Source organism: Pogona vitticeps, chromosome 2 (assembly GCF_051106095.1).
Source record: "Pogona vitticeps strain Pit_001003342236 chromosome 2, PviZW2.1, whole genome shotgun sequence".
NCBI classification, from domain to species: Eukaryota; Metazoa; Chordata; class Lepidosauria; order Squamata; family Agamidae; genus Pogona; species Pogona vitticeps.
Genome location: NC_135784.1, coordinates 267,175,335 through 267,190,921, shown reverse-complemented (window position 1 = coordinate 267,190,921; position 15,587 = coordinate 267,175,335).

Genomic DNA, 15,587 nt, shown 5'->3' with positions numbered 1-15,587 from the left:
TCACCCACATTTCTTCAGAATTCCCGACTACAGGGTTCCCCCCTCCTCCCTCCCTCCCCCGCTCGTCTCCTGCTTCACCCGGGCACCTCACCCTAACCTCCAACCAAAGAAACCCGAACCCAGAACCATCTTCCCTGGTAGGATGTAAAGCCTTCCCATTCAAGAGAGAGCAATGAAGAAGACAGGCAGTATATTTATGAGGGAGATGAAGGAAGTGGCCTTTTTAATGAGAACTAACGACAACAAAAACCTAGATGAAGTGGACCGTAAGGACTGCTTCAAAGTGCAGCCCAGTCCCCTGAGATCAAGCACGCCATAGACTGGGTAATTGGGACTTTTATTGCGCAGAGGTAAGGCAGCGCGTGGTAGGGAAAGCGCTGGCATTTGAGTTGGTTTCGGTTTGGTTTTGGTCCCCAAGAACCGATTTGTTTCAACAGAGCTTTTGCAAACAGCATCGGACATTCTAGCGGTGCAGGCAAAGTCCCCCCCCCACTCTTAAAACAAATTACTCGAACATTCTAACTGGTGGGGGGACCTTTAATTTTTCTCCTGTTGGTCCCTGAGCCGGTTCTTAGAGGCTAAAGGCTGTTCTTTCTTTCTTTCTTTCTTTCTTTCTTTCTTTCTTTCTTTCTTTCTTTCTTTCTTTCTTTCTTTCTTTCTTTCTTTCTTTCTTTCTTTCCCTTCCCTTCCCTTCTTTCTGGTTTGCGCTGGATATTCTTCGCCCACGCCCCCCCCTTCTCTTTCCATTTCCAACAAACCAGGTAACAAGACCAATAAATTCGACGGTTGGGGGGGGGGAGAGAGACAGAGAGAGAGAAATTCCCTCATCGAGGTATAATAAAGTTAAATGACGTTGTTTTGTCAGACAAGCGCTAAGCAGAAAATAAATCTTAGGGTCTGAGGAAACAAAACGGAATGATGTTGGCGCGTGTATGTAAACTTACTTTTAAACGCAATAAATCAATGCTCATTTAAGCAGCTGGGGAAGCCCCATTCTGGTGTAGGTTTCAGGAGGAAGAAAACCTGGATGATGCGAAGCAACGCCACAAGGAAATCAGCTTGCCCTACCCCCTCCTCCCGTGTTTTCCAGAGTTACATTTTCCAGTTTTGCGAGGGGACTTTAACAACTGCAGAGAGCCGCATTCGGCAGACCTGGCTTATCCGTCTGTCCGGGCGACTTTCCGGGGATTTCACACAACAGGACGCCCAGAGCCCAAGCAAAACTCGTAAGGGGTGAGATCCTTCTCTTGGTTCAAAGTGACGCCACTTACAAGGCTTTTCATTGCCTGCCTGGTGAGTGGGTAGAAGCAGGAGGAAGAGGCAAGGTCGGGGGGTGGGGGTGGGGATGGAATTTCGTGTGTCTATAATGTGTATTTTGAAATACACTCGGCCAAGTAAGAGGAGAACTGGCCCAAGACCCCTGCGTGGAAGAACATGTGCCTCGCCACGCAATGATCAACAGCTCAGAGACCTCAAAACGATATTAGGAGAGCAACCGGTGGCGTGTTTTGTCTGCTGCGCCTCTGGCTGTAACCTATGCAGTACCGTTTCCCAAGCAGGTGGCCAAAAAAAAAAAAGCCTTATTGGCCTTAAGTGGCTCTTTCCTAACATACAGAAAAAGGCTTATAATTATTCTTCTTTATTATGACATATTCAGTGCGCTTGCATAGTGGCTACAGTTTCTATTTCGATAAAATAATTCGATGGCTTTTTTGGTTAAATTTGCAGAACTAATGTAAACATAGTTTGTAAATATGGAGATGTGATTTATTTGCTTTTTCTCTCTGCTCCCCCCCCCCTTTTTCTTTCTTTCTTTCTTTCTTTCTTTCTTTCTTTCTTTCTTTCTTTCTTTCTTTCTTTCTTTCTTTCTTTCTTTCTTTCTTTCTTTCTTTCTTTCTTTCTTTCTTTCTTTCTTTCTTGGCTTAATGTCTTTAAATACACACAAAACACACAAAGAGAGAAAGATTGTAATCAAATAAAAAAAAACAATAGAAAGATTGAAAATATACTGCATTTATCTTGTTTCAGCTCCTATAAGAGGAGAAAAACCAAACCAGCGGTTCTTAGAAAAATAGGGACATACGTACTGAAGGACAGTTGTTTTCCTTCAACCTCAACTCTAACCAAAATCTAAATTTAATATATATTTTTAAAGACATGCTGGTTTCACGAAGCATTTAAACCTTTCTGTTTCGTCAGACGAGCCAGTCCTTTTATGCTATTGGGGTAGGAAAGCCAAGGCTAGAGTTAAAGGATCTGGCGGCTCTCCTTCTTTACAATGTGAACAAGAACACTCTCCTCCCTCCCTCCCTCTCTCTGTCTTTCCTTCGTCTCCCCCCCCCCGCAGGTGGCAGTGGAAGATAACGAGGAGGAAAGGTGACTGAATGCCAGCCAGGTGCGTGCACCTCAGTGTATAAACACTAGGCGCCCCGGCAGTGCTGCTATTTGACTTGATTAAGGGAAACCTGTACATGCCAATAAGCGCCGGAGAAGGAGAGGTGTTCTCCCTGAAGCAGTCTGGAAAAGGAAACCCTCCCTGCCCTCAGCCGGTGGCGGCTTTAGGACGGGGTGGGGGAGTGCTTCCTCCACCAGGTGAAACTGGGGGGGAAAGGATGGGCTTCCTGCTCCTTCTCTCCGCTTCTCTCTCCCTTTTCCCCGGCTGCCCAAAGGACCTTCCCGGTTCCTTGCCTTTTTATTCGCCATTTGTTTGCTAGATGGCGCTGTCTCTCTCAAGACCTTCCGATCCGCAACTCAACGCGGCCCTTTTCCCGTCTCCTCCAGCGGTTCTTTTCTCCCCACCGCCGCCAGCCTTCTGGAGCAGGCAGCTCAGTCCCAGTCCAAAAAAGAGTGCTATTAAATAATGGGAAGAATTATTCAGACCCTATAAATATCACGATTAAAATAAAAGGCAGCCTAGGAGCAAAATATGAGCCCTCGCATTCTTTAATCTGCCAATTCATCTCGTAATCATGTTCTAATCTACTTAATGGCATTTCCACACACACACCCTCCCTTTTGGGTGGCTGGACCAAAATGTAGCTAATTTCTGTTGTGACGATCGAATTATCCAATAAATAAATAAATAAATCAGTGGGGTTTTTTTTATACGTCTTTGCTTCAGTTACACCCGACACAAACACATTCAGGAGCTGTAGTTTTGGCAGAAACAGAAGCTGGTCATACTAGGTTAGTATTCTTGTTACTCTGTCAGGAATAGATCAGAACAAATAAGAGCGATTTAAATGAAAATGCCACAAAACCAAATATACTTTTAAAAAAAACCTCTTTTCCTTGGTCTCTGATGCGGGGTGGGGGGGCTAGAGAAGATGTTCTGTTTCAATATCCTTACGTTTTAATTGTCTTCTGGAAGAATTAACGCTCTATTTTCTATGTGTATTTATTTCATTCAGTTAAGAAAGCCATTTTGGAGTTGAAAAGCATCCTTGTTTTGTCTTACTTATAGGATAAGAAATCCTATACCTCTCACAGTGGGGTGGAGGAGAATTTCCAAGTTCTGCACTGACTGATAGTGGCTGATACAGAGTAAAATTATTTAAAATATTACTTTCATGTTAGGTCTCTTTAAAGCAGGACTGTGAGCGTCATTAGGGCTACAGAAAATGAAGAAGCATACAGTGTTTGTAATTCTTAAACCAACTGATCTTATACAATCTTGTTTAAAAGTGTCACTGCTCTCCAAAGAATTGTGTTTCTCCCTTTTCTCTAATTTCCTTGGAACTGTCCCAGATATTTTTTAAAAAAATTCTGACATGAGGGAAGGAGAGTTTGGGATGTGATATGACTCATAATTCTTCATACATTTCCATGGTTCTTATTTCATCTCCCCAACTCTCTTCTACTTAGAAGAGCTTTTGTACTGTCTCAAAGTATAAGGCAGTGTAACTGAAAGGCGCTGAAAACTTAAGGGGGGGAAATTTACAACTTGATCAGCTCTAAACCACACACATACACATATGAATGTACAAAATGTGCTACTCTTGCAAACAGATGTTCTGGATTAAGTTAATCAAACGGCTCTCGTTTTTCAAGGCTGAACGCTGATCATGAAATCTTAAAACGGTGTAGAGTTCGTCTCTTGTTACGGCTCCCCTTGCACCAGGACAAACGAGTCCCTCTACCTCTTGGTAACATTGCCTCTCCTTTGCCCGTTTTCCTTTTCGCTGGATGGAGCTCTAGCAGGAGCTTTGCTCAGATGCTTGCCCTCCTGCCCTGAAAGCCATTCAAAGCACACAGGTATAACTTTCACCCTTAGTGGGCAGAATATTTCTCAAAGGAGCAGTGCTTTAAAGCAGGGATTCTTTTTTTGTTGTTTGTTTGGTTGGTTGGTTTACAGGCAAGCAAAATGGCCCAGAAAAAAAAAACCAGGATTGGAGTTGTTGGTTCTGTGCCATGTGCCACCTGGAATAGACAGGAGAGTTAGCCTCAGTAATAAAGTAGATGTTAGGGGAGTAGAGAACATCAGACATACATATTTCAGAGAGCTGGATATCAAAACCAAATATGATTAGCTCGGGGCTAAAATTATAATTATTAATAAGGTAACCCTATACTCGTCTTGAGTTTACCTGCTCATTTACACGGTTACTGCTATTGAAAGGAAGAAAGTCTGCCTTGTGGAAAATGAAACTTCCACCTGTTATTGTAAAGATACTAGGCCCCCCTCTTCTTTTGCTTTTTTCTATAATGCACTTGCATGCACACACACAAATTACATACATATATCAATGGATGCTAGTAGTTAATTGTGGCACCTTGATGATGCCATCTTCTAACCACTTCCATGGGAGTAAGTACCATTTAGGGACTTAATTTTGAGAAGCTCTATGGAGGATCGTACTGTCCAAGTTTCAAATACACTGCATTGTGAATTTATACGGAAGAAGAGAGAGTTATCAAAGGGAAAGGGAGTCAAAAATAACATCTGGAGACAGCATAATGCTTGCAAATCTTTGCTTCTCAGAGGTGCTCTAGATTGAAGATCTTCTGGAAAACATACAGAGAGAGCGAGAGGTTAAAAAGTGGATCCAGAGACTTAATAGCAGAATCTTACAGGAGAACCTGCTTCTTTCCTCCAGGCATACTCAACAGATACTTTGAACATTCATGGATAACTATTGATTTCTAGAAAAATTCTGTTGAGGAATCGTTTGATATCTCTAAGATATACACAAAACGTTTTCATGGCACAAAACAGCTCAGGTACTCTTGACGTTGACAAATGGCCGAACGACAGGAAAAGTAATTTCAAACGACTTTGAAGGGTTACAGGAGGCAAGAGGTGCTGAGAAACCGAAGCAAGAATTCTTCACGCATGTCACGAATAAGAGAAAAAGAAAATAATCACAAGGAAAACCATAACTCGGGAAAATAATTGAGGAGAAAATAATTGACAGTGCGATCGTGTTGGGTGCCCAATCACTTGTGCTTTGTCTTCTGTTCTAAGGCTCCATCATTTTTGTAAATGCCTCCCATTTAAAAGTTATTTTAAAAATTACTAATTCAAAACTGTGCTAGCTGAATTGTGAGGGATGCTTGGGATAATAATATAGGGGAAAGGGAAACAATGCAGAGAAAGATGGTTTTGTAGGGATGGAGATGCTAAAGTTTAATGTAAAATGGACAAAAAAAATTATCGGTGAGTCAGTGGAACAAACCCTACCGGACAGTGTTCTAGAACAGATCTAAGAGATCTGTTTAATTCAGAGCAGAGTGGCTTCCCAATACCAATCTTTCTTCTCCTTCGATTTCAAGATGCAAACAGCTAATTCTCTCAACCAATTGTTCTGATTGTCTTTAAAAACGAAATAAAAATTGGCTCAGGATCTCACTGCCCCCTTCCCCAAAATAACTTCTTAATATTAAGGGGGGCACCAACCAAAATGATAGCTTTAAAGGAGGGAGGGTTCCTGGAAAGAAGCCACCATTAAGTTTCTTTGGAAACGTTTCCGGTGGTATTTTAAAAAGCCTCCAACAAAGTAAGAAGCATGTCCAGCTTTCAGAATAAGAAACTTAAAAGGCAGGATCTTTTCCCGGAAAGTTCCGTTCCAGCCACATGTGGTGCCTGCCCGCCGGTGTTCCGTTTGCAAAGAACGAAAACGACCTCATTCTGCTATTCCGGATTTGGAAACAATCGTTCTCCTTTCTTAGAGGTTTAGGGGCGCAACAGGAGCTCAAAACGACAGGACTGAGGACTTTGCCCTCGAAACTACCCCGTAGAATACGACGACCGAAAATAATTTGGTACAGGTAGGGAGGGAAAAGGAGAGACCCATTTTTAAGACCAAACGGGGCTGTAAGAGGTGAAAGAGACCCGTTAGAATCCGGTTCACGAACGGCCGGGAAAGTTTCTGCGCAAGAACTAATAATTCCACCGGGAAATCGTGGCCGTTATTTTTCTTAAATACAAAGTTTTCTCTATTTCTCATGCAAACACCAGAGATAAAAGGCGCTGTTTAAAGAAATAATCACTATCGTTTTAATATGTAGAACTAAACAATCCTTTCTGCGAACCCGGTTGACGACAGGATGAGCTACTGCAGCTATAATTGCTTGTTGCTTTTCCAGGGCAGGATGAAGCTAGTTTGTTAATGCCTTAAATATAACTCAGTGTTGTTGTTTTTTAACATGAAGAAATTCGGAGGTTTGTAAATTTGTGCGGTTCCTTTCGTTCCAACAGGATTGCTGGCATTCAACAAAAAATTAGGCAATCCCTAACTATCCAAGCTACTTGTAAATTCTTTAATTTCGACGGATTCTGTAAGTGAACTATGTGGGGGGAGGGGGTGGGAACCTGTTCTTCACATCAGAAATGTCTGAGCAAAGCTTTTTAATGAGTGTGGAGCATCTTGTTGGATATAAATAGCGAACACATAAATAACTTGACTTTACAAGGGCTGCAGCTCCAGGTTGTTTGTAAAATGACAGGGACGTGATCAAAGAGAAAGAAAAGAGAGATTCTTTCTTCTCTCTGCCCCCCTCCCTCGTGTAACCCGAATTAAAGGATGCGGGGTGACGGGAGGGGGGGCTAGAACAGAGCTGGGGCTTAAAGTCCCGACCATCGCAGCAGGTGGTGGGTCTGGAAGAGGAAAGTGGCTGGGAGGAAAAGTTCTGGTGCTGAGACATACCCACTGACCGACCTTGTGGCAGAGGGAGGAGAGACGGAGAAGGGCGGGAAGAGAGGGCTGTCAACTGAGTTACTGTCAGACCCTCCAAGCCTTAGTTTGGGCGGTGGCTCTGGGGTGCCTCTCCGGAGGGTGTAATTAACCAGCTGTCTGGGAGTAGGATTGCTCAGCGTAGGCGCCCATCAAAGCGGTGGAGCGAATCTACTTTGCAGTCGCCCCCCCATGAGAAACTAGGTCCCCCCCCACCTCCACCATAGCCCATGGCTGGCACAGAGAGAGAGAGAGAGAGAGAGAAGTTTTGTGGAGGGGTGAGAAATGACTCATACACCCCAGGGAAGGAGTCGGGAAAATCTTAGACCAGGAGAAGTCGGAAGCCAAGAGTGGCCATTGTAGGAGATCTGGGAAAGGGGGATTTTAAGGTGGAGTGAGGTTCTGGAACCTGCAAAATAAATCGGAAGGGTCTGGGAGACTCCACTCTGGTGGAGTCGCCCCAGAGCCGTAATTGGCGAGGAACTCCTGAGAGGGAGGATTTACAGCTCTCCAGCTTTCCCAAGGGCAAAGAACGAGCTCTCCACTGGTGACCCTCCAGTTTTTAAAACCCCAGTTAGACATGCCTTTACTGCAAATGAGATGAGAAGAAACGTGGGGACAGTTTAGAAAGTTTTGTTCTCTGAGTGAAATCGTCGCCGGCCCACCTGTTCCGGGCTTGGGAAAGCAAGAAGCGAAGCCAGCGCTTAAGGCGGCGAAGGGAGGCCGCGGAACGAGGCGCTGTCCATGGTGCTGCCCAGGAAATGAAAGGAGCCGATCCAGCCTCGCTTCCCTTTCTCGGGCAAGCGATAGGAGAGTCCTGCCGAATCCCGGCGGCCACGGCCTTGGCTAGTTGGTCAAGGGACCCCATCCTTGCTCCTTTCCCTCAGAACTTTGCCATGAAGTCATTCTACCTGGCTTTCTCCTGATCCTCCCTAGATGTGTCAGTTTTCTAAATGACTTACTTTTCCATTTTCCAACTTTGGAAGTGGAACCAGCTTTCAAGTACCAGAGGTGCACTCTAGTTTGCATGGATAAAGAGGAGGGCTGAGTCGGTGTCCCCAGTCTTATTCATTAATGTCAGTCTTTTTTAGCCGCCCACTTTTTCTCGGCAGGTTAAGACGAAAAACTACTTTCAGACAGACCCCTTCGGGACAGAAAGCAGAGCAGAAGTATCCTTGTGAGTTGAATCAAGGCTTTGAAGTTTCCAGATTTCATAAGTAGTCGTTTGAAGGGTGTGGCCTTTCAAATGGTTTCAGGAGGTTCAAAAACAGGTGCACGAACGAAAATATTATCTCTGATCCATTAGAAGGTTTTTTTGTTGTTGTTTGCACCCCGAATCATAAAGAAACGTTTGTTTCTGTTTGTGCAGAAGGATGGTAAAAACTATCAATACTGATTAAAGGAGACCTCATAATCTCTGCGCTTAGAAGATCTAATGGAAACGCTAACTTTTCAAAGGAGCAGAGGAAGTGTACTGTGAAAGTAATAAACTAGTTAATAAGTGAGAAAAGAACCTGATTTTTGAAAAACGCACAACAGCAAAGTGTGAAAAGGAGAATGTCCAGGCAGGCAAGCCCGCCAAACAGGTCCTGAAGGCATTTTCACTTAATCAGAGAGCCTAAAAATCGCAAAGTGATCCTTTAGTTTGTCTGAGGAAGGAGTGGATGGGACAGCACTCCCCCCCCCCCAAAAAAAAACCCTCATGATGCTGCCTCTTTTTGTGTCTAAAGAATCTGAACATGTTTTGCTTAGAAGCACAGGTGCCTCTCATATTTTTTCTACTTGGAATTCGAGACGACTCGGAAAGAGAGTCGAAATTGTCTTAGGTGGGTCGGAGTTGTAACTCATTGCCCCCTCTTTCCTTGCCCTCCCCCAAAAAACAAATTGAAAACAATAGTTGGATGCTAGGCCTCGGGACACCTGGAGTGCTATGGGGTGGGCAGAAGAGCCGGGTGGAAGAAAGAAAGAGAGACACACAGTGGGACTAAAAAAGAGCCAAGCGGGGGCTTTCCTTGCCTGGAGAGAACCGAAAGGCTGGCTGGCTTTGCCTCTTTACCTGCCTTCGAGGGGAGCTCGACGGCCAGGGCAGGAGGCGGGGAGGCCGTTAACTCTTTCTCACCTGACTTGCCGGAGCTCTGCCGTCCAGGTGAGCCACCCGATCCCCTTCCCACCGCAGTGGGGCGGATTGGAGGTACGGGATGGGCAAGGCCAGGCAAGGCTGGAGCCGGGCGCGCCCTGCCTACTCGGACCCGGCTCTTGGCCGTCCCCTTGGAGGCTTTGCCTGCTGGTTCGCCTCTGCCTGTCCGTCTCTCCGCCCGAGCCTCTCTGTCCGCTTCTGCTGAAGTTTCCCCAGTCCGGACAAGGACCCTCGACTCTTCCTTCAGCCGAGAGCGCGGGACCTCCGGCGGAGGGGCAGGGGCGAACGCTTGACGCCAGGCCAGGAGGAGAAGTGGGCGGCAGAGGGCTCCGGCGCTGGGGGAGGCTGGAGAGCGAAAGAAAGGGTGTGTGTGTGGGGGGGGGAAAGGTCCACAATGCCTCAGCAGCCCTCCTGCCCAGAGCGCAGCTTTGCTTGAAATGGCCTCAGGAAAGGGGGGGGGGAGAGAGAAAAAGGAGGGGAACGGGGTGGCACAACGCCCAGGTTGCTCAAAGAGGACCCAGAGAAGAGCGCCCCTCAGCTGTCAAACCCCCCCTCTGTCCCCAGCCTCACCCCCTTCCTTCTTCAGCCTAAAAGAGAAGGCCGCCGCTGCGATGTCAGCGCATTTTACCCCCAGTCCCAGTTCACTTGCAGTGCCGGCAGGGCCCGGTGGGCAGCGCCCTGGCTTGTTGGCTCTGCCTCCCTGCTCTGCCCGCCCGTCCCGCCCGCGGTGATGGAGTATCAGGACCGGGGTGTGTGGGGGAGGTATCTAGCAGAGGAATTGCTACCATTTACACGTTACAGCCTCTGGGGTCGGCCCTTTTTTCAGCTGTCCTGCAGGTGGAGGGCGGGGAGGCGCCACTGGAGAAATATTCTCTCTCTCTCTCTCTCTCTCTCTCTCTCTCTCTCTCTCTCTCTCTCTCTCTCTCTCTCTCGATAGATAGATAGATAGATAGATAGATAGATAGATAGATAGATAGATAGATAGATAGATAGATAGATAGATAGATAGATAGATAGATAGATAGATGATAGATAGATAGATAGATAGATAGATAGATAGATAGATAGATAGATAGATAGATAGATAGATAGATAGATAGATAGATAGATAGATAGATAGATAGATAGATAGATAGATAGATAGATAGATAGATAGAAAGTATAGCAACAGATTAGAATACATACATCACTTCCTCCACTCCAAAAACTGTTAAACGGAGAGCCTGGATTGTAAACTTAAACCAAAAAGTTTTATGTCGGAAAGGTAAAACTAGGGATGGGGCGTGGAGCCAAGGGAGGGGCGCCTCACCTCCAAATTTCCAGAAGCCCAGAAAGGCTGAAGCCTCGGTGAGTCAGAGTTTCGCTTTTGCGGCAAAGGCGGTTTATAGGACAACCCTCTCCACATCTCCTCAGAAGTAATCGCCCATTGAATGGAGTGGGGCCGGCTCCCCGGCTTCCCTGCTTCCCTGGGAGTAAGCCCCCCTTGTCCTCAATGGGACTTATTTCTAAGTAGGCCTCCATATTCTTGGGATGATGCAGTATTTACATCAGAAATGTGTGAAGGTGCACAGGAGCTTCTTCTGGAAATCTGCTTTGAAGTAACGCCGGAGGTTCTGTGCCCAACCCTCGCTCTCGCCAGATCCACGCCTTAATCTCCAGCTTCCCCCTTCAAACAGAATTCAATTACAAAGAGCTTGGAAAGATTTTGCATCTATTCAAAGGGCACCACAACTTTAATTTTCTGAGGAGTAAAACCTCTTCGAGAAACTTCATATAGCGTCTTAGTTACCCCCCCATCCCTGTTTTTGCTTAGCATACGTGATAAAACATTGATTGTCGTAGTTTAGTGACCCATGAAATTCGGGGGTTAGTTTTCTCTTCAGACCAGAGCATATAATTATGCAAATAAAGAGCTGTCACTGATCTGGTGAAATGCTCACAAATACACACAATCCGAAACTGGAAAGAAAAATGGGAAATGTGGGGGATTACCAGCGATGACAGCGTTTGCGAAGTTTGGCGAAGTTCTGTTTTCTCCTCCTTCACATTTTGGGGGAACGATGCCAATAACTACGGTGGTCTGTCTGTCAGCTTATACACAGAAATACTCTTCACACTAACAGAACTTAAACTACCACTCTGATGGAAAGTTGGGCTCAGGCACGTAGAGTAGATTGTCTTCGTCTATGATAGCTTTCAATTATGCCTGAGCATCGATTCCTAAGTGCGCGGGAGGACCGTGGGAGATAATACAGTGCACTTCCTTTGAGAAAAGAAATATTTAAACGTCCCACTTTAGTTGGTTAGCAATCCATGTCAACTTATTTATTAGAATAAAGGCACGGAGTTGTATAAACGACCTTGTAGTATATTCATAGAACCACTTAAAACACGCACAGAAAACACAATTGGAACCGACCTTTGAATGGCGGAGATATGAGCCAGTGGCCTGTCACTCAAGCCTCATCTGCCCAGTTGTAAAATGGGAACATTTTACGAACCCCAAGGTAATTGTGCAATTAAAGAATGGACGTTTCCTGTGAAAAGAACGTCTTCTAAAGAAAAAAAAATACTTACAGAACCGGTAAGTTTTTTTTAAAGTTGGCCCAGCCACAAGTTTAAAGATGGTATGAACAAATACCTGTTAATATGTATTGACCTTAGATAAAGTTTGGCACTTTCTTAGTGTGATTTATTATCAAAGTTTTTGTCGTCTGCCTTTGTATTTCCAGTATTAGCCAGCCCAATGAAGAGTTACCTGTAACTTAGAACTCTGCTCGATCCTTCAGAAACAAGCGTTCTCTTTCTCTTTTTGTGAGACATTTTTATTTCTCTCTCTCTCTCTCTCTCTCTCTCTCACACACACACACACACACACACACACACACACACACACACACACAGAGAGAGAGAGAGAGAGAGAGAGAGAGAGAGAGAGAGAGAGAGAGAGAGAGAGAGAGAGAGAGAGAGAGAGAGAGAGAGAGAGAGATGAAGCTGGGGTGTGGAGAAGAAGGAACTGGAGCACTCTGTGCTTTGCACCCTGTGCTGGCGCTGCTCCAGGTAGTTCACTGTCCCGTTTTAAAGCAGGACACACTTCCAAAACCCCAATTATATTCTCATAGGCTTATTCCTCATCCCCAGCCACTATCCGCCGCCCTCGATCTATGGATCGCAGCATCACTTTGCGTGGAATGAATGGCCTTATCCCAGGCTTCTCGCTACCGCTGAGGAAGAGGACATCAGGAGACGAAAAGACCAGTGGTGTGGGTCTTTTAAGCCATCGACCCAAAGGAATCAATTAAACCAACATCCTTTCCTCCAAAATGTGGTTTCTGTCCTTGATACTTCGGTGTTTTTTTTTCTGTTGCGCAGTACATGTAAGAGGTATCTCCCCCCCCCCCCCCGGTTAATAGACTGGAGCTATTTTCTCCTCTCCCCGGAGGTTACGATCGGAATAGAGACTGCTATCAGTATAATCATTGCTCTTCAACCTACTGGGGCGCGGAAGACTTGGGGAGGAAGGGATGCCGAGGGAGGTGCCTGAGAACCACCCCGCAAATGAGCTAAGGCATTGACTGCAGAACAGAGGACTTCTCAAGGGTGGTGCCCCATTTGTGGAGGTTAGCCTGGCGCCTCCGTTTTGCTCTTTGTCCGAGCCGAGGGAAGAGGTTTGCATCCTCCCATGCAGGTATTTTTTCGGGGTGGGGGTGGGGGTGGAGGCAACCTGTACAATGACCGGTGTGGATAATTTACTAACGCCAATATAACACAGCGCTTCTGTCCATGTGTATGAAAATCGTAAGTAAATCGTGTATGAAAATAGTAAGTAAATCTGGGCAAGATCCCAGCCAGCCATTTGTTGTTGTTCTTGTTTTGTGCGATAAAGTCGTCAAAGAGTGACCTCCCAAATGTCCTGTGGTTAACAGCCCTCCATCGGTTCTTGCAAGCTCAAGGCCTGGCTTCCTTTTTTTTTCTTTTTTTTTTTTAAGACAATCCATTTCACGTTTGATCTTCCTCCTTTTCCTGCTGCCCCACTGGTCATGCTGTTGCAATAGTTCTACTTCCCACCGCCGATCCTACTATCTATTCTTTCGCTTCGTGCTGTTTTATCTTAGTTTGGTAAACCACTCAAGTAGCTTCAGCGGCTGGGCTGTATGCAATGAGTGAGTGAAAGCGATCCAGTTTGCAATGAAGGGGCATCCATTCACCCTCCGCAACCCCATACATCTCATCGACTGGAGAAGCAGAGAAGAGCAAGGGAAGGAGAAACGTTCCTGCACTGCTGGAAGAGACGGTCCAAGCGTTTGGACTGCCAGGCGCTTTGCACTTGGCTACCTCGATAGAAATCAAGGAGGCCCATACTTCCTAGGAAAAATGTTTAGTCCCTCTTTGGTGGCCTCACTTGGGCCTGGCATGAGGGGGATGGTACATAAGCCAGAGTGAATAACGGGGCTTGCAGGATTGCAGAGCAAGCGACCAAAGGTCGTCCCTCCTCCATGAGTTTTTTTGCGACCTCCCCCTTCCCGGTCTATTTGTGAGTTTCTGTCTCTTAAGCTGCCCCCGTCTTTGGCCACCTTTCCTTTAGAAAAGCTATCAAGACAAGCCAATCACTCTCCTTGGAGTCAAATCCTTGGTGCCAACATCAGAAAGTCAGACGGGAAGTGACCATTAAGGGCGGGAAGTCCGGGTGGGCTACCAATGTCCCACATACTTGATCCCTGGAACAGGAAAAACCACGTTGGGGCACGAACTGTTTTCCATCTCACAAAACCTTCCTCTGAAATAATGCCGTTGTTCAGACAGACGGAATGTCCCTTAGGGCTGCAACCTTATGAAAATAACATTCACGGATCAAGCACGATCTGTAGAAGTTACTTTCCTTCTTTTATTATCCTGACCATCAATAGGGGAAGTGCACCCATCGAAGTGGGACTTGCACCCTCAGGCCTACTGAATTCAACACTAGCTGGTAGGTGGGAAGTTCTTATTTTTTAGCTGCTCACACGTTATAAGGCCAAAGAAATGTAGTGTGTTATTGTTACACTTGTACATTTTCCAGAAAGTGATTCTAGGTTTCTCAAAAGTGAAATAGTTACTCTAAGTTACTTCTCAGAATATTTGAAAGCTTCAAGCCACAGACTCTGCTACCAAAAGGCACCCTGGCGCTGTGCACCATCTCCTTGGCTCTGTGGCCACAACAGGGGAAGGGGCAGTACAGCACAGTCACCGACAGCCCTTGAACCCTCTGATGATGATCCTCCTCCGCTCTTCAGTGTGACCACTCCCAATCCCCCACAACTATTAAAATAACTTTAAAATATCAGGGTTACAAGGAAGGTTGGAGTGACATTGTCCCTCTTTAAGCCATTGTCTCCGTGTAATTTAGTTATGCCTTAGGCACTGTGAACAGGGATTAATTACAAGCAAGAAGTTATTTGTAACTCATTGCAAATATTCTCCGGTCAACTAATGCAGTAATATAGTAACAGTGCAAGGGAGGCTACACATAATCTTAGTCTGGGGGTTGGTTGTAATTTACCATTAAGAAGTACAGTGTATGTATCCCCATCAAACGCGACAGAACCAATGCCGATGCAATCACGATGAAAAGGGGAGTTACGTCTTCAGTGTGAAATGAATCTCCCAACCTTACATAGTTAACAATTACTTCACAGGCCTGTTGATTCCCATCGAAGACTTATCTCCAACACGAATTTAATGACGCTTAACGTTGACCAGCAAACTCAGGGACCCCGCACCCGGCATTGGAATGGGAAAGGGTGTCCTAGAGTGAGGCTGTAACTACAAGTAAGGTGTGGATTTTATCAGAGGAAAATGCAGAGGTTCGTGGGAACGATGAGAGATGTTGCTTTTTTCGCTCAAACTTAAACATGTTTTCCCCCTGGTCGGAGGGTGGCGTGGGGGGAAGCTTTCCCAGCTAAGAGACTTTTGCACCAGAGCCGAACCACCAAGTTCTTCTCTGCTGATACAAACCCAAGAGGCCAAGAGCCTTAAAATGCTACTCTATGGAGACCGTACTAGAGAGTACTAGGCATACAAATGATACGGTACAAGAGACAAGAGTTTGGAGAAGCAGGCGAAGGAACATCTTTGCTTCAGCCCATCGCTCATACAAACCTCTGCATTTTCTATAGAAAAATGCCCCCCCTTACTTGTAAGTACAGGACAGGCTTTCCTATTCTGATTCCAGGTTGAATCCCTTCCCCTCCCCTTTAGGAAAGCAGAAGAGTTCCCGCCCTCTCTTGCTTTTTTGTAAG